General features: G+C 38.4%; 1 protein-coding gene across 7 annotated transcripts in view; it reads right to left on the bottom strand.

The window, feature by feature from the left end:
• Positions 1-19,827, bottom strand: part of SNX7 (sorting nexin 7) — a 183,917-nt gene that overhangs the window by 97,487 nt on the left and 66,603 nt on the right. The gene's annotated exons all lie outside the window — the stretch shown is intronic.

Raw genomic sequence — 19,827 nt, 5'->3', positions numbered from 1 at the left:
CATTCAGATTATGCACTCTAACCTGGAGGCCGAGGGGATCAACTTGACGAATTTCACCACACTGGTGCTAGGAGCAGGTTTATGTCTGAAGACACCTAACACCTAGTCCGTGCATCATTACACAGGCTTAGCATGAAATTTACACCCCCTCACCACTTCACCTGCCAACCTTAGAGCATGTAATCCAGCAGTTTATTGGCTTGTATTTTGTGTATTTACATATTAATACATATATTTATACATATATATTTATTCATATATTCAGCATATATTTAAGTGCCTTCTCTGCACCAGGCATTCTTCTAGGAGAATTCAGCAGTGAAGACAATAGACAAAATCTCTGCTTTTACTCAAATGGAGAGAGACAAACCAAAAGCAAGATAAATAAAATAGGGACTATCAACTGAAAATTAATGCTAAAAAGAAAAATGAAGCAGAAATGTAGATAGGGAACATATGATGATGCAATTTCACATGAGATGACAGAGGAAAGCCTAAATAAGAAAGTGTCTTTTGAATAAATATCTTCAGTCCACAAGAGAGTAAACCATGGGGGTTCTCAGTAGAAAAGTTGTTCCTGGCAGAAGAAACAAGGGTAACAGACTGGAGGCGGAAGCATGCCCCGATGGTCCAAGAAGAACATGGAGACTAGCACGGCTGTAGCATATAGTGGAGTGAACAAAAAAGGGAAGGTTCTAGGAGATGAAGTCACATAAGGAATGGGTGACCAGATCTTACTGAGGCATGTAGTCTGTGGTGAGGTTCTTGGATTTTTACTGAGATCCAAAGCCAGGAAATTACATGCAGAAATCATACCATCTCTCTCATATCTTAAAAGGGGCATCATCATTACCATTGTGGTGTGATTGAAAGTATTTGAAAGAGACCATTATTTAAGAAGATCCACATTTCAGAGATGTTGAAATGCAAGAATGTCTTAGAATAAAAATGGGTTATTTTGCTTCTAATGCTTATGTGAATTATTACTCTAACATCATCATCACCATCATCATCATCATCATTATTGCTATGGAATTTCACCTTTCTGCCCTTATTTCGTCGCAGTCGTACTTGTTTTTATTTCCTAAGAATAGACACTTGGTATTACATAAATCTCTGATTATGAGATATCTATTTCATTAGTAAGGTTGACTTTCATGGTTTTTTTTTTGGGGGGGGGGAGGCAGATATTTTACTTTCTTGTTTTGTTTGTAAACTATCTCAGGGAAGCCATTTATTATTTTATGAGTATGTGTTCTCTTTGGAGTGATTATTTTGTTACATCTTAGAAAATTTGTCTAATGAGTTGTTAATGGGATGTCTGATGGTGGATGCCAGGGGATAAACTAAGAGTTAAACTGCTAAAAATGCCAAACCCAAACAGGTTCTGGGTCTGCTGGAAAAATCATAGGGGTTGGTTAGAAAAATTCACTCCTCTGGGTTGTTGGATGGAATCATGCAATTTTCAAAGTCAGATGGAAATTATTAGCATAATGTCTCTTTTATGTAGGATCAGGAGGTACCTACACCAACTGTGAGTGCATTATCATTCTCCTCTGCTTAGCATTTTCAGTCTAAAATTGTTATGCACTGGAGTGGGATTACTGGCAGACTGCTCTACTAAAATTGGCTTTCGGAAACACAGTATCTGAATCATATATTGTATCTTTCTCCCCTTCATAACAGTTTAACATGATGTCCCTGCCATAAGGGGTTTACAACATAGTTTTCCCTTTGTCAATCTGTAACTCCCCCTCATAAAAGCCCATGAAGTGGTGGCCTGCCTGGTTGGTGCTTCTGCTGTGACAGAGCTACTAGAGAAGTCCTGTCCTGTTCTCTCACCTCACTCTCACCTACAGGAACGTTTGTAGGCTTATCAGCACAGAACTAGGATTAAGAAGACTTATGAAAGGTTAAACCAACTTCAGTTTAAGTTCCACTTCCATCTTTAAAAGTTATGTGACCTTGGGTAGGACTAGCTGTTGAAGCCCTAGTTTCTTCAACTATAAAATAGATATGAAAAAATACCTATCACATAGGGGTTTTAGATGTATGAAATAATGAACACTAGTTGACTTAAACAGTGCCTGACAGTTTGCCTACTAAATGTTATGTATTACCATCACCACCATTACCACTGCCTCGATGACCACCACCATCAGCACCATCATCATTAACTGGTGAAACTCAAGTTGATTCCCTCTTCTATTCCAGTATTTTGATTTCTGGAAGTACTGTATTCCTCTGCCAGGGTCTAGGTCTTAGGTTAACTTCTAGTGCTAGTTCTCAATCTCTTCTCACCAGTAAGGAAGATGATGCATATGCTTTAAATATATATGATCAATTCTGATCTTTTTTTGTAGCCAAATATGAGTAATTTTTCTTTCTTTGATGATTTCATCATTATTTTAGTTGGAAAAGGAGAAAAAAGACATTAGGTATTTCCCCACACTGAATCATCTTCCCATAATTTCAATTCTAGCAAACTCTAATTGATAATAAGCACAAAATATCTACTTCAAATGGAGAAGGAGCTGGACTATATCTTTCCTAATAATTTACAAAAGCCTAATATACACTTTTTCTTAGTTGACTTCAATTTAGCAGGGACTTAAATACCATTCTTGGTATAAGGAACTATGGATTCAGAGGGTGCCATCCAGGCTTTGAACATATACAGTCAATGAAAGTTAACTGAGGTGGGAGGGTAAGGTGTTAGAACCTGGCAGGCCAAAGAAGCCCCTCTAGCCACACAGCAGGTTTCAATAACTCGAAAAGTAGGAAATTTAATTCATTTTCTCTACTATAAAATAGCACAGAAAAGATGGAATTAAAAAGGATTAAAGCTTAAATAATTGTTTTCACAAATCCTGGAAGCGATTTGGTCCTCTTTTAGTGGAAAAATTTAAGAAGCAAGCAATCCTTTTTGCCAGGAAAATGTTGTAATACCAGAATAAGTAATACAAGATTGTAAGATAGTGGGGAAAAAAAGGGAAGATTTATATTTAACAGAAAGGCTAATGGGTAATTTCTAGCTTCAGTTATATTCAGCCAGAAATTAGCCACGCAATTAAATGAAAACCATTAATACTAAGAGCTCAGGCAAACAAAACAAAATCTTTCTCCAAAAGTAACTTCCTACTATAGTACCAGTAATGGCAACAATAATAATAACCATTTATTGCATTTCTGCCATGGGCCATTGCATTAAGCTATATACTTTACATATATTATTTCATTTAATCTGCATAATAATGTTGCAAATTTGGTATTATTATCTTCCTTTTACAAGTTAGAAAAGTGGGAAAAAATGAAAGAGATCTCATAGCTTTTTGTGGCATAATAAAGATTCAAACGAAAGTTCGCCTAAGTCAAAGCCCATGTTTTTTCCACACTGACTAAATAGCACCAAGCTAGTATGCCTGTGGCTTTCAAGGCTGAAATGATTCACCTTTAACTAAAGGAGTCTATAATCTATTAGAATACACAGATGCAGGTGGTACTTGGGTGGCTCAACAGGTTGAGTGTCCAACTCTTGATTTCAGCTCAGGTCATGATCTCACGGTTTGTGAGTTCGAGCCCCACATTGGGCTCCTCCCACTGATGGTGCAGGGCCTGCCTGGGATTTGCTTTCCCTCTCCCTCCCTCTCTGTCCCTCTCCTGTTTGTGTCCTCCTTCTCTCTCTCTCTCTCTCCCTCGCTTTCTCTAAATAAATAAACTTAAAAAAAAAAGAACACACATATGCAAAAATGAAATAAAAACTAAAGCTATAATACAAAGCAGAATGTAATATATACCACATTGAGGAAAAAATTACAGTAGTATAGAAAGATACAGAATGTAGGATTTTTTTTTATTTTATTTTTTAATATATGAAATTTACTGTCAAATTGGTTTCCATACAACACCCAGTGCTCATCCCAAAAGGTGCCCTCCTCAATACCCATCACCCACCCTGCCCTCCCTCCCACCCCCCATCAACCCTCAGTTTGTTCTCAGTTTTTAACAGTCTCTTATGCTTTGGCTCTCTCCCACTCTAACCTCCTTTTTTTTTTTTTTTTTCCTTCCCCTCCCCCATGGGTTTCTGTTACGTTTCTCAGGATCCACATAAGAGTGAAAACATATGGTATCTGTCTTTCTCGGTATGGCTTATTTCACTTAGCATCACACTCTCCAGTTCCATCCACGTTGCTACAAAGGGCCATATTTCATTCTTTCTCATTGCCACGTAGTATTCCATTGTGTATATAAACCACAATTTCTTTATCCATTCATCAGTTGATGGACATTTAGGCTCTTTCCATAATCTGGCTATTGTTGAGAGTGCTGCTATAAACATTGGGGTACAAGTGCCCCTATGCATCAGTACTCCTGTATCCCTTGGGTCAATTCCTAGCAGTGCTATTGCTGGGTCATAGGATAGGTCTATTTTTAATTTTCTGAGGAACCTCCACACCGCTTTCCAGAGCGGCTGCACCAATTTGCATTCCCACCAACAGTGCAAGAGGGTTCCTGTTTCTCCACATCCTCGCCAGCATCTATAGTCCCCTGATTTCTTCATTTTGGCCACTCTGACTGGCGTGAGGTGGTATCTGAGTGTGGTTTTGATTTGTATTTCCCTGATAAGGAGCGACGTTGAACATCTTTTCATGTGCCTGTTGGCCATCCGGATGTCTTCTTTAGAGAAGTGTCTATTCATGTTTTCTGCCCATTTCTTCACTGGGTTATTTGTTTTTCGGGTGTGGAGTTTGATGAGCTCTTTATAGATTTTGGATACTAGCCCTTTGTCCGATATGTCATTTGCAAATATCTTTTCCCATTCCGTTGGTTGCCTTTTAGTTTTGTTGGTTGTTTCCTTTGCTGTGCAGAAGCTTTTTATCTTCATAAGGTCCCAGTAATTCACTTTTGCTTTTAATTCCCTTGCCTTTGGGGATGTGCCGAGTAAGAGATTGCTACGGCTGAGGTCAGAGAGGTCTTTTCCTGCTTTCTCCTCTAAGGTTTTGATGGTTTCCTGTCTCACATTCAGGTCCTTTATCCATTTTGAGTTTATTTTTGTGAATGGTGTGAGAAAGTGGTCTAGTTTCAGCCTTCTGCATGTTGCTGTCCAGTTCTCCCAGCACCATTTGTTAAAGAGACTGTCTTTTTTCCATTGGATGTTCTTTCCTGCTTTGTCAAAGATGAGTTGGCCATACTTTTGTGGGTCTAGTTCTGGGGTTTCTATTCTATTCCATTGGTCTATGTGTCTGTTTTTATGCCAATACCATGCTGTCTTGATGATGACAGCTTTGTAGTAGAGGCTAAAGTCTGGGATTGTGATGCCTCCTGCTTTGGTCTTCTTCTTCAAAATTACTTTGGCTATTCGGGGCCTTTTGTGGTTCCAGATGAATTTTAGGATTGCTTGTTCTAGTTTCGAGAAGAATGCTGGTGCAATTTTGATTGGGATTGCATTGAATGTGTAGATAGCTTTGGGTAGTATTGACATTTTGACAATATTTATTCTTCCAATCCATGAGCAGGGAATGTCTTTCCATTTCTTTATATCTTCTTCGATTACCTGCATAAGCTTTCTATAGTTTTCAGCATACAGATCTTTTACATCTTTGGTTAGATTTATTCCTAGGTATTTTATGCTTCTTGGTGCAATTGTGAATGGGATCAGTTTCTTCATTTGTCTTTCTGTTGCTTCATTGTTAGTGTATAAGAATGCAACTGATTTCTGCACATTGATTTTGTATCCTGCAACTTTGCTGAATTCATGTATCAGTTCTAGCAGACTTTTGGTGGAGTATATCGGATTTTCCATGTATAATATCATGTCATCTGCAAAAAGCGAAAGCTTGACTTCATCTTTGCCAATTTTGATGCCTTTGATTTCCTTTTGTTGTCTGATTGCTGATGCTAGAACTTCCAACACTATGTTAAACAACAGCGGTGAGAGTGGACATCCCTGTCGTGTTCCTGATCTCAGGGAAAAAGCTCTCAGTTTTTCCCCGTTGAGGATGATGTTAGCTGTGGGCTTTTCATAAATGGCCTTTATGATCTTTAAGTATGTTCCTTCTATCCCGACTTTCTCAAGGGTTTTTATTAAGAAAGGGTGCTGGATTTTGTCAAAGGCCTTTTCTGCATCGATTGACAGGATCATATGGTTCTTCTCTTTTTTTTTGTTAATGTGATGTATCACGTTGATCGATTTGCGAATGTTGAACCAGCCCTGCATCCCAGGAATGAATCCCACTTGATCATGGTGAATAATTCTTTTTATATGCTGTTGAATTCGATTTGCTAGTATCTTGTTGAGAATTTTTGCATCCATATTCATCAGAGATATTGGCCTGTAGTTCTCTTTTTTTACTGGGTCTCTGTCTGGTTTAGGAATCAAAGTAATACTGGCTTCATAGAATGAGTCTGGAAGTTTTCCTTCCCTTTCTATTTCTTGGAATAGCTTGAGAAGGATAGGTATTATCTCTGCTTTAAATGTCTGGTAGAACTCCCCTGGGAAGCCATCTGGTCCTGGACTCTTATTTGTTGGGAGATTTTTGATAACCGATTCAATTTCTTCGCTGGTTATGGGTCTGTTCAAGCTTTCTATTTCCTCCTGATTCAGTTTTGGAAGAGTGTGGGTGTTTAGGAATTTGTCCATTTCTTCCAGGTTGTCCAATTTGTTGGCATATAATTTTTCATAGTATTCCCTGATAATTGTTTGTATCTCTGAGGGATTGGTTGTAATAATTCCATTTTCATTCATGATTTTATCTATTTGGGTCATCTCCCTTTTCTTTTTGAGAAGCCTGGCTAGAGGTTTGTCAATTTTGTTTATTTTTTCAAAAAACCAACTCTTGGTTTCGTTGATCTGCTCTACCGTTTTTTTAGATTCTATATTGTTTATTTCTGCTCTGATCTTTATTATTTCTCTTCTTCTGCTGGGTTTAGGCTGCCTTTGCTGTTCTGCTTCTATTTCCTTTAGGTGTGCTGTTAGATTTTGTATTTGGGATTTTTCTTGTTTCTTGAGATAGGCCTGGATTGCAATGTATTTTCCTCTCAGGACTGCCTTCGCTGCGTCCCAAAGCATTTGGATTGTTGCATTTTCATTTTCGTTTGTTTCCATATATTTTTTATTTTCTTCTCTAATTGCCTGGTTGACCCACTCATTCTTTAGTAGGGTGTTCTTTAACCTCCATGCTTTTGGAGGTTTTCCAGACTTTTTCCTGTGGTTGATTTCAAGCTTCATAGCATTGTGGTCTGAAAGTATGCATGGTATAATTTCAATTCTTGTAAACTTATGAAGGGCTGTTTTGTGACCCAGTATATGATCTATCTTGGAGAATGTTCCATGTGCACTCGAGAAGAAAGTATATTCTGTTGCTTTGGGATGCAGAGTTCTAAATACATCTGTCAAGTCCATCTGATCCAATGTATCATTCAGGGCCCTTGTTTCTTTATTGACTGTGTGTCTAGATGATCTATCCATTTCTGTAAGTGGGGTGTTAAAGTCCCCTGCAATGACCACATTCTTATCAATAAGGTTGCTTATGTTTATGAGTAATTGTTTTATATATCTGGGGGCTCCGGTATTCGGCGCATAGACATTTATAATAGTTAGCTCTTCCTGATGGATAGACCCTGTGATTATTATATAATGCCCTTCTTCATCTCTTGTTACAGCCTTTAATGTAAAGTCTAGTTTGTCTGATATAAGTATGGCTACTCCAGCTTTCTTTTGGCTTCCAGTAGCATGATAAATAGTTCTCCATCCCCTCACTCTCAATCTAAAGGTGTCCTCAGATCTAAAATGAGTCTCTTGTAGACAGCAAATAGATGGGTCTTGTTTTTGTATCCATTCTGATACCCTATGTCTTTTAGTTGGTGCATTTAATCCATTTACATTCAGTGTTATTATAGAAAGATACGGGTTTAGAGTCATTGTGATGTCTGTATGTTTTATGCTTGTAGTGATGTCTCTGGTACTTTGTCTCACAGGATCCCCCTTAGGATCTCTTGTAGGGCTGGTTTCGTGGTGACAAATTCCTTCAGTTTTTGTTTGTTTGGGAAGACCTTTATCTCTCCTTCTATTCTAAATGACAGACTTGCTGGATAAAGGATTCTCGGCTGCATATTTTTTCTGTTTAGCACACTGTAGATATCGTGCCAAGCCTTTCTGGCCTGCCAAGTTTCAAAGGAGAGATCAGTCACGAGTCTTATAGGTCTCCCTTTATATGTGAGGGCACGTTTATCCCTTGCTGCTTTCAGAATTTTCTCTTTATCTTTGTATTTTGCCAGTTTCACTATGATATGTCGTGCAGAAGATCGATTCAAGTTACGTCTGAAGGGAGTTCTCTGTGCCTCTTGGATTTCAATGCCTTTTTCCTTCCCCAGTTCAGGGAAGTTCTCAGCTATAATTTCTTCAAGTACCCCTTCAGCACCTTTCCCTCTCTCTTCCTCCTCTGGGATACCAATTATGCGTATATTATTTCTTTTTAGTGTATCACTTAGTTCTCTAATTTTCCCCTCATACTCCTGGATTTTTTTATCTCTCTTTCTTTCAGCTTCCTCTTTCTCCATAACTTTATCTTCTAGTTCGCCTATTCTCTCCTCTGCCTCTTCAAGCCGAGCTGTCGTGGTTTCCATTTTGTTTTGCATTTCGTTTAAAGCGTTTTTCAGCTCCTCGTGACTGGTCCTTAGTCCCTTGATCTCTGTAGCAAGAGATTCTCTGCTGTCCTGTATACTGTTTTCAAGCCCAGCAATTAATTTTATGACTATTATTCTAAATTCACTTTCTGTTATATTATTTAAATCCTTTTTGATCAGTTCATTAGCTGTTGTTATTTCCTGGAGATTCTTCTGGGGGGAATTCTTCCGTTTGGTCATTTTGGATAGTCCCTGGAGTGGTGAGGACCTGCAGGGCACTTCCCCCGTGCTGTGGTGTATAACTGGAGTTGGTGGGCGGGGCCGCAGTCCGACCTGATGTCTGCCCCCAGCCCACCGCTGGGGCCACAGTCAGACTGGTGTGTGCCTTCTCTTCCCCTCTCCTAGGGGCGGGATTCACTGTGGGGTGGTGTGGCCCGTCTGGGCTACTTGCACACTGCCAGGCTTGTGGTGCTGGGGATCTGGCATATTAGCTGGGGTGGGTAGGCAAGGTGCACGGGGGCATGAGGGGCAGGCTTAGCTCGCTTCTCCTTAGGTGATCCGCTTCAGGAGGGGCCCTGTGGCAGCGGGAGGGAGTCAGATCCGCTGCCGGATGTTTGGCTCTGCAGATGCACAGAGTTTGGTGTTTGCGCTGCGCGAGCAAGTTCCCTGGCAGGAACTGGTTCCCTTTGGGATTTTGGCTGGGGGATGGGCGGGGGAGATGGCGCTGGCGAGCGCCTTTGTTCCCCGCCAAGCTGAGCTCTGTCGTCCGGGGGCTCAGCAGCTCTCCCTCCCTTTGTTCTCCAGCCTTCCCGCTTTCTGAGCAGAGCTGTTAACTTATGACCTCCCAGACGCTAAGTCGCGCTTGCTGTGGGAACACAGTCCGTCCGGCCCCCCCGCTTTTGCCAGCCAGACTCCGGGGCTCCGCTTGGCCGGCGAGCCGCCCCTCCGCCCCGGCTCCCTCCCGCCAGTCCGTGGAGCGCGCACCGCCTCGCCGCCCTTCCTACCCTCTTCCGTGGGCCTCTCGTCTGCGCTTGGCTCCGGAGACTCCGTTCTGCTAATCCTCTGGCGGTTTTCTGGGTTCTTTAGGCAGGTGTAGGTGGAATCTAAGTGATCAGCAGGACGCGCGGTGAGCCCAGCGTCCTCCTACGCCGCCATCTTCCAAGAACTTAGCATTTAAAGCCCCAGAATGTAGGATTAATTTTGATTGGGATAGGGGATGTTTTGACTGCCAATTCAGTAGGCAGGGACTGGGGAAGAAATGCCTGGATGAATGTAAGGCATAAACAAAACCACAGAGATGGCATGCTACAGACTGTGACGACAGAATGGATAAGAGGTAGGTTTGGAGTCTGGAGGTGGGCAAGTGGAAACAAGAAATGCTGCCAGGTAGGCTGATTGAAGATTCACTGCGTACAGGGTTTGAATGACATTGAGCATGAAATGGATTCTGCAGGAAATGGTAAATCACTAAAAGTTTTTGACCAGAACAGAGCTGTATTTCCTAAGTCAGATATAGAGGGATGGTTAAAAGAGAAAGGAAGGAGGAGAGGAAAAAGGAAACCAGTTAACCTGCACTAGCATAATGAAGAAACAATGAAAAATGATAAGGAGGATCTAGTTCATCCCCACTCATTTGCTCATCCAGCAGCATTCACTCAGCACCCATCTAGTTTGTGTTAGGAACTAAGATAATGGGTAGTGTAGGATGACCATGAACTCACCTCCTCCCATGGACATGCTGAATCTTTATCTATATACAGAGAAATTCCTCCTGAGGAACTCAGGGCTGACTGAACAGCCAGACAAAAATACCACCAAAAAAGAAAATTACAAGCCAATATCCCTGATGAATATAGATGTAAAAATCCTTAACAAAATATTAGTAAAACAAATTCAAAAACACATTAAAAGGATCATATTCCAGGATCATGTGGGATTTACTCCAGATGCAAGAATGGTTGCATCAATCAATGTGATACACTACATTAAAAAGACAAAGGATAAAAATCATGTGATGATCTCAATAAATGCAGGAAAAGCATCTGACAAAATTCAACATCTATTTATGACAAAAACTCTCAACAAAGTAGATATGGAAGGAATGGACCTCAATATAATAATGGCCATATATGACAAACCCACAGCTAACATCACACTCAATGGTGAAAAGCTGAAAGCTTTTCCTTTAATATCAGAACAGGACAAAGTGGCCCACAATATGATTTTTACTCAAAACAGTATTGGAAGTTCTACCCACAGAAATTAGGCAAGAAAAAGTAATAAAAAGTATTCAAATTGGACAGAGGTAAAACTGTCACTGTTTGCAGATGACATGATACTAAATATAGAAAACTCTAAAGACGCTACCAAAAAAACCATTAGAACTAATAAATAAATTCTTTAAGTAAAGTCTCAGAATATAGTTTATATACAGAAATCAATTGTGTTTCTGTATGCTGATAACAAACTATCAGAAAGGAATTAAGAAAATAACACCATTTATAATTTCATCAGAAAAAAGAAAGTATCCAGGAATAAATTTAACTAAGGAGGTGAAAGACCTGTACACTAAAAACTCTATGACATTGATAAAAGAAATGAAAGGCAACACAAATACATGTAAAGTTATTCTATGCTCACGGATTGGAAGAGCTAATATTAAAATGTCCATACTACCCAAGGCAATCTACAGAGTCAATGAAATCTCCATCAAAATACCAATGGCATTTTTCAAAGAACTAAAACAAATAATCCTAAAATTTGTATGGAACCACAAAATTCTCCAAATAGAACAATCTGGAGGGAAAACAAACAACCAAAAAGAAAATATAAAAACAAAAACAAAGCTGGAGGCACCATGCTCCCTGATTTCAAACTATACTACAAAGCTGTAGCAATCAAAACAGTTTGGTACTGGCCCAAAAAGAGACATAGAACAGTGGAATAGAATAGACAACCCAGAAATAAACCTACATATTATATGGCCAATTAATATATAACAAAGGAGGCAAGAACATACAATGAGGAAAAGACAGGCTTTTCAAAACATGGTATGAAGAAAACTGGACAGTCACATGCAAATGAATGGCACTGGACCAGTATCTTACAACATATACAAAAATAAATTGAAAACAGATTAAAGACCTGAATGTAAACCTGAAACTAGAAAATTCCTAGAAGAAAATCATAGGAAGTAATCTTTTTAACATTGATCTTAGCAATATTTTTTTGGCCTCAGGTAAGAGTCAACAAAAGCTAAAATAAAACAAATGGGACCTCATCAAATTAAAAAAATGTTTGCACAGTGAAGGAAATCATCAACAGAACAAAAATGAAACCTACTGAATGGGAGAATGTATTTGCAAATCATACATCTCATAAGGGTGTAATATCCAAAATATATAATGAACTTATACAACTTAATATAAAAAAAAAACCTGATTGAAAAATGGGCAGAAGACTTGAATATATATATTCCTAAAGAACACATATAGATGGCAATAGGCATATGAAAAGATACTCAACATCACTAGTCACCATGGAAATGAAAATCAAAACAACTATGAGATATGACCTCAAACCTGTCAGAAAAGTTATTATCAAAAAGATAAAGGGGGGCCAAGATGGAGGAACAGCATGGCAGTTTTTTTTGTATCTCTAGTCCCTGCAATACAGCCAGATCAACACTAAACCATTCTGCACACCTAGATAACTGATTTGAGGATTAACACAACAATCTGCACAACCTGAACCAGAGACCTCAGCAGGCACGAGGCACGAAGAGGTGAACAGGGGGAGAAAGCCGCAGAGAGAGGGGAACTCTTTGGCTTGCAGATAGAGGATGGAGACAGGGGGAGAGTACAGAAAGCATCCTCCCCGCCTAAAAGCAGCTGGGGAGAAAATAAAGAGTACACAAGAGACTGAACAAGAAAGGGAGAAAGGAGAAAGGAGAGGGTTTAAATTCCATTAAGACTCTGTAAATGGGGAGTGCAGAGTCTGAAACTCCGCAGCTCGATACCTGGCAGTGCTCTGGTGGGAAGGGCAAATCCCCAGAGAGCGAGGTCCTCGGGGTCCTCAGGCCACACAGAGAGAGGAAGTTCCCCTGCTGGGAGGGCATTTGGTAGAGGCTGGTCCCAGCGAACCCCAGAGAACAACCACATCCTTTGGTGCTGGAACACGAACGTTAAAGGGAAAGCCCGGTGCCAGATATGTGTTGTAATTATCCACGAACCCTGAAATGCTACTGCTACAAGATCACGGGAACTTTTTCTGGGGTGGGCTGGCACCCAGCCACAGTCTCTGGGCATTGGCAGCAGAACAGTCCCATGAACGATCCTGGGGGTGAGCTGGCACCTGGCCATTACTCACTGAGACCCTCCCCCAGAAGGTCTGAGTAGGTCAAAGCCGCAGTCCCTCAGAAGTGAGGGGCTGGGAAACACAGCTGCATCTGAGATAAAACTCAGGAGGGAGTTACCACCTGGCAACCTAACGGCTTGGTCACAGACAGTGTAAAAGCGGGGAGTGGACGGAAGCCAGAGACACAGGAGGGGTGTGCGACTGCTGGTCAGTGAGAGCACAGCGTTCTGATACTAGAGACTGGGTAACTGAGTGATGCCATTTTCATCCCTCCCACGCATATGCATACACACCTACAGGCGCCATAACAATCTACCCCAGTAATGGAGAATGGAGCCATTACACTAAGCCCTGCCCAACTGGGCCAAACTCACTCTTCAGGAACACAAGTCTCTCTGCCTGCTTAGTTTACTGACTATAATGTGCTTCATAGTTCAACGTCTAGGGGAAACTGATGCAATTTCAATCGTACTTCAGTCTGTTTGCTGGTCCATCTATTCAATTTTTTTCTTTTCTTATTCTTAGGTACAGAAAGAAAAAATTTATTTTTTATTTTCCATTTCTATTAAAAATATTTTTTCTACTATATTTTTTATTTTTGTAAATTTTTCAAATTCTATTTTTTTACTTCCATCATTTCATTTTATTCTATTTCATTGTATTCACTTTTTCAAATTTTCAAACTTTTCTTTTTTTTTTTTTCTTATCTTTCCCTTTTTCCTCTAATCTATCAAGCTCCTTTCAACAACCAGACCATAACATATCTAAGATCTACCATCCTTTTTTGCATTTTTTTGTGTTGTTTTTAATTTTTTAATTTTAGATTTTTTTCTACCTTATTTATTCCTTTTCTTCCTTCAAAATGATGAAATAGGGGAATGCAGCCCAAAAGAAAGAACAGGAAAAAACGACATCCAGGGACTTAATCAACACGGATACAAGCAAGATGTCTGAACCAGAATTTAGAATGATGATAATAAGAATACTAGCTGGGGTTGAAAACAGATTAGAATCCTTTTCTGCGGAGATAAAAGCTAGTCAGGATAATATAAAAAAAATGTTATAACTGAGCTGCAATCTCAAATGGATGCCACAGCGGCAAGGATGGATGAGGCAGAGCAACAAATCAGCAATATAGAGAACAAACTTATGGAGAACAATGAAGCAGAAGAAAAGAGGTAGACTAAAGCAAAGGAGCACGATTTAAGAATTAGAGAAATCAGTGACTCATTAAAAAGGAACAATATCAGAATCATAGGGGTTCCAGAAGATGAAGAGAGAGAAAAAGGGGTAGAAGAGTTATGTGAGCAAATCATAGTGGAAAACCATGCAGTTGGTGGGAATGTAAATAATTGTAGCCACTATGGAAAAGAGCATGGAAATTCCTCAAAATATTAAGAATAGAACTACTGTGCAATCCAGAAACTCCACCTCTGAGTATTTATCTGAAGAAAATGACAGCACCAATTCAAAGACATATATTCACCCCTACATTCATTGCAACATATTTACAATAGCCAAGTGTCCACAGATAAATGAATGGATAAAAAACCCACGATCTATATCTATCTCTATCTCTATCTCTATCGATATTGATATCTATATGTATCTATATCTATATATTTATATATAGATATACACACACATGTATATGTATATACATACATACACACACACACACAATGGAATATTAGCCACAAAAAAGAATGAAATCATAACATTTGTGACAACAGAGATGGACAACATAATATCAAGAAGGTATTATGCTAAGTGAAAGAAGTTAGTTAAGGAATGACAAATGCTGTATGATTTCACTTATATGTGGAATCTAAAAAACAAAACAAAACAGAAACAGATTCATAAATATAGGAAACAAACTGTTGGTTACCATGGGGGGAGGGGTTGAGGGATTGAGGGTTGGGTGAAATAGGTGAAGATGATTAGGAGACACAAACTTGTAGGTATAAAATAAATCATTGGGATGTAACATACAGCATAGGGAATACTGTCAATAATATTGTAACAACTTTGTGTGATGACAAATGGCAACTAGATTTACCATGGGGAATACTTTGTAGTGTATAAAAATATTGAATCACTATGATGTACACCTGAAATTAGTAGGATATATGTCAACTGCACCTCATTAAAAAATAAATAAAATAAAAGAAGAAAGAAAAAGAACTAAGTTGAAGAGTGAATAAACAGACTTTGTCCTCAAGGACTCATACCCAAGAGGAGAGATTAAAAAATCAATCATATGAAGTAAACGTGAAAGGCATTTCATGTAAAGCAAATAGTAGTATGCAGTCCTAGAAGCATGTCTATTTGGGTGTTTCTAAAAAAATTACAGGTGGTTCGTTAAAGTTGGTACCTGGAGTGTGAGTAGGGGAATTGCAAAAGATGAGGAAAGAGAGGCAGGCAGTTGCCAGGTCCTAAAAGGATATCCTTTAAAAAAGACAAGTGAAATAACTGAGAGGGGCTAAGGAAAGGAAAGGACCTAGGGACAGCAGTAACAAATCAGATTCCTGATGCAGGGGTCCTTTAGGAGAAAAGGTAAATGCTGGGAGACAGAATCAGCAGGGTTTGTCAACTGATAATATGTGGGCACTGGGAGAAGTCTGTTTTGCTGGTAAGATTAACTGGAGGAATAGGTCGAGTATCACACTTAAGCTCTGAAACTTCCAAAGTGACTTGGGTAGTTTGGGCAAGCAGGGAGGGGATAGGGACTTATCAGTTACATACAAACACATCTAAGTACTTTCAATAATGAAAAATTAGAACTATATGTTTGTTGAGGACAAATAAAACGGTAAGAAAAATACCCAGAGAAGTGCTCTGCATCTAAGTGCAGCTGATGTACATTCTCTATCTTTTGGGCAAGACTTCTCTTTATTACCAAGGTTTTTAGCTTGATATTTTAATGATGCTTAAATTGCCTTAGAATTCTAGAATAAAAAATAGTGATGTGGTTCATTTTTGAAAACTGTTAAAAACACTTGTTCCTGCGAAATAAATACCTAATCCTACTCATTAAAACACATAAATATATAACCCTGGTTCTATTTTTTGCCCATATCCTCTTTTGATATAATCAATTGTTTTATTGCACTATGCTTTCAAGATTTTCAGGAAACTATAAAACATTTTACTGGTTTAAAGTAAGTAATTCAAATGTCATTCAGTATTTTAACTGAATTAAGTAGAAATTTTAGGTTTAGGGTACCTATAGAAGAATCGAGTCTTGGGGCACCTCGGTGGCTTGGTTGGTTAAGCATCTGACTCTTGTTCTCAGTTCAGGTCATGATCTCATGGTTTGTGAGTTTAAGCCCCACATCGGGCTCTGCACTGACACTATGGAGCCTGCTTGGGATTCTCTCTCTCTTCTTTCTGCCCCTTCTCTGAGTGCTTGCTCTCTCTCAAAATAAACAAGCAAACTTAAAAAAAAAGAAGAATCAAGTCTTCTTCAGGAAATATCACATGTATAGTGATAGAGCTATGAGAAATTTGATACAAAAACAACAGAAAAGTTTTCTGTTAGAAAAGGAAGGCCATTCAGAAGTGGTTCAACATCAAGAAACACCTTCTAAGAGTTACATACTGAAAAGATGACAGTCTTTATTTACTAAGTTCATAATTGTTTATTTCTTGCCTACTACGGGCAAGGCACATGGTAAATGTTTGAAGAGTAGAAACCATGTAATGAGCACACAATTTCTTTGAGGCACCTGCAGCTAAAAAAATCTTACAAAAAGAAGGATTCCTATATTTGGGGTTTTCATTTGTTCTAGAAAGAAGCTTAAATTAAATCCTAAATTGTTTTTTAGTTAAAAACTATTTTTCCTGAAAGATGAACATGACCAAACATTGGCAACTTTGTGACATGTTTCACTAAGAATTCTTACAAAGTGAATGAAAAATGTGCTGATCGCTGAGAAGGGACAAAGTCACAGAGGAAAAAATTAAAGAAAATAACAAGAAAAAAAAATAATCACACTAAAAATAGTCTACCACTAACATCAACATATTAGTGTTAAAGTAATATTTAATTACTCTTTCAATATTTAATTCCCTTTCATGAAAAGTACAGTCTAAGAGAAGGATGTCAGGTGGAAGAATAAAAGACGCATAAAGTTCATGTCATATCCCATCAACTTGGAGGTATTCTAGATTCAGCTGAAGGGAACTTCCCTTTGTTAGGTTGGCCTTGTTTTGTTTCTTTGGTTCAGTTCAAGGTTATCTAGAGAATAGCCTAATGATCAAAAGGGCCGTGAACGGATGCACTGGGTTCCATCAACACCAGCTACAGCTTGAACCCTGGTCATCATGCTGTGAATGTTTGTCACAAGGCATGTGGGAAAGCCGGTAAAATAATCTGGATGAATCTATGCAGATCATTCATTATGCTAGAAAATAAAACCTACATTCTATTGGCATAGGTCTATGGACCATTGTTACAACTGTAGACTATTACACTATCTTTAAGGTAGTCAATTTTTGACACCCATGTCTGCTAATGCAACCACAGGTGCACTCAATTCCTCAAACTCACTTAACCACATTGGAGGTTTCCCTCCTTATTCCCTCAAACCTGACTTTGGGTGAAACCAATGTAGAAACCCTTTAGTATTTTAATTATGTTTATATTACTAAATATTTCTATTTATAGATTTTATGGAGTGTAATTTTCTATTACTTTTACAAATTTAAATCTGTAAGAAAATACACATTACAACCATCAGAAATAGATCTACCATTAGAGAAGTTATATAAATCCATGAAATATGGTTTATTAGCTATTTGTAACCAAATTATTGACTGAAATATAAAAAGAAAAAAATTAATTCTTTAAAATAGTATTTTGGTAACTTTATAAAAAAACGTAACAGTACATTTTAGAATCCTATAATTTTTTTTTTGTGACAAAATGTGATCCTGGAAATTATAATGTAAATATTTATTTATAAAGAAAATATTACAGATGAGGAATGTATTCTCACAAAGTTAGGGTTGCAAATAAGATATTAAAAATATAAAAATGGGGCACTTGGGTGGCTCAGTTGGTTAGGTGTCTGACTTAGGCTCAGGTTGTGATCTTGCAGTTCGGGAGTTCGTGCCCCGAATCGGGCTCTGCACGGACAGCACAGAGCCTGCTAGAGATCTGCTCTTCCCCTCTCTCTCTGCCCCTCTCTCCCTTGTGCTTTCTCTCTCCAAAAATAAATTAATTTCTAAAAAGCTATATAGCTTTAAAAAATATATTGTTAAAAAGAACATACTCCACAAATATAAATCTTTAAAAATATTTTATAATAAAATATGGAAATAAATTCTGTAAAATGGGATTACCTGTATACTCATCAAATACATAAGAGGTAAATAAAATGTATCCAGACTACATATGTGATCTAACACTAAACATTTGAAAATAAGTGGACTTTTCTTTTTAGAAATTAAAGCATATTTAAAGATGACTGAGTAGGCTTTTTGCTCTTAAGACTTAAGTTTGATCTTTTGATGCTGTTGCTCTCAATGCATTTCCATTACTGAGGCAAGAACTTTTAAGTTTACTAACAGAAATAACCATTATTCCACTGAATTTGCTTAGCTAGCCTATGTCCTCCCACAAATGGACTTTGAGAGCTTCTTCGGACTTTCTGGCAGGAAAGTACAGCTATTTAGGAATTACTTTAGAATAGCTCTGGATTTGGCAAGGGCTGTGAAAAAGAGCAATTAGCTTTTAGAGGGATGGACACAAAAAATGGAGACCATCTCCCCAGCCAGCAGAGTGAAATCACCCATTGTTATTAAGGGGATGACAAACAGTCCTAACTCCTTTACGTTCTTGAAAGCCTTTAGACCATCTTTCTTCTTTCTTGAACACTATCAAGGAGAGTCTGGTAGTAAGAATAAGAGGGGAATTCAAAGGGGTGTCTTCAAGTCACAGTGAAGAGTGGAGTTAGGAAAGGGAGTCATGTACCTGCAAGTACCTAGCACATAGCAGATTCTTAATATCTGCCATCTAATTTAACACTTCTGAGTCCCTACCACAATCAGGTCCTGTGCTATATGTGACATACAGCACCTCATTTAACTTTCTCTATAACTCTTGGAGGTAGCTTTCTTTTGCCCAAATCTAGCTGGCCTAAGTTTTTGGTAATGCTAACAAAAATAGAATTTGTAGATGATGTGGATCCCTGGAACACTATATTCTCAATAGCCTTAGGCCAATTCTCAAAAAATTTTTTTTCTCCTGAAATGTGTGGCAAACTCAGTCTAAGTTTTTCTTTATATATATATATATATATATTTCTGTCCCATAAATTTTACTTACTTGTGCTCCTTAAACCTCTATTCTCTTCCAAAATGCAGTTTCTTATTACCCTCAATGAGATAGAACAAATAAATTGAATATTAAACATTAATTTAAAAAATCTTTACATGCTTACTATGTGCCAGCCATTGGCTCAGGCACATGACCAATGGCACAGGCATGAACACAAGAGGGAAGGTCCCTGTCATTGGGAGTGTATGATATAGTAGGGGTTTAAGACACACATTGTACTAGGCATCTGCTCTTATTTTACCAATTGTTTTCCAGTCTATCAATAAGTTTGTTCTTTTTTTTTTTTATAAAATAAAGTACTTCCCAAACTAAAGTTTAAGCAATCTAGAATATCTACATTCAAAAATTCCTCTAAAAAATGAAATGTCTTTACATCCAATAACTATCCTTACTGCACTAAATATCCACTTGATGGAATTAAGCTAAGCATTGATATAGAGAAGTAAACAATCAAATTGTAATCAACTCAGAGACGGTAATCACCTCATTTCCAGAACATTTCT

This window comes from Panthera tigris, chromosome C1 (assembly GCF_018350195.1).
Source record: "Panthera tigris isolate Pti1 chromosome C1, P.tigris_Pti1_mat1.1, whole genome shotgun sequence".
Classification (NCBI taxonomy): Eukaryota; Metazoa; Chordata; class Mammalia; order Carnivora; family Felidae; genus Panthera; species Panthera tigris.
The sequence above is the reverse complement of the archived record's forward strand: the minus strand, read 5'-3'. Positions and strand labels throughout refer to the sequence as shown.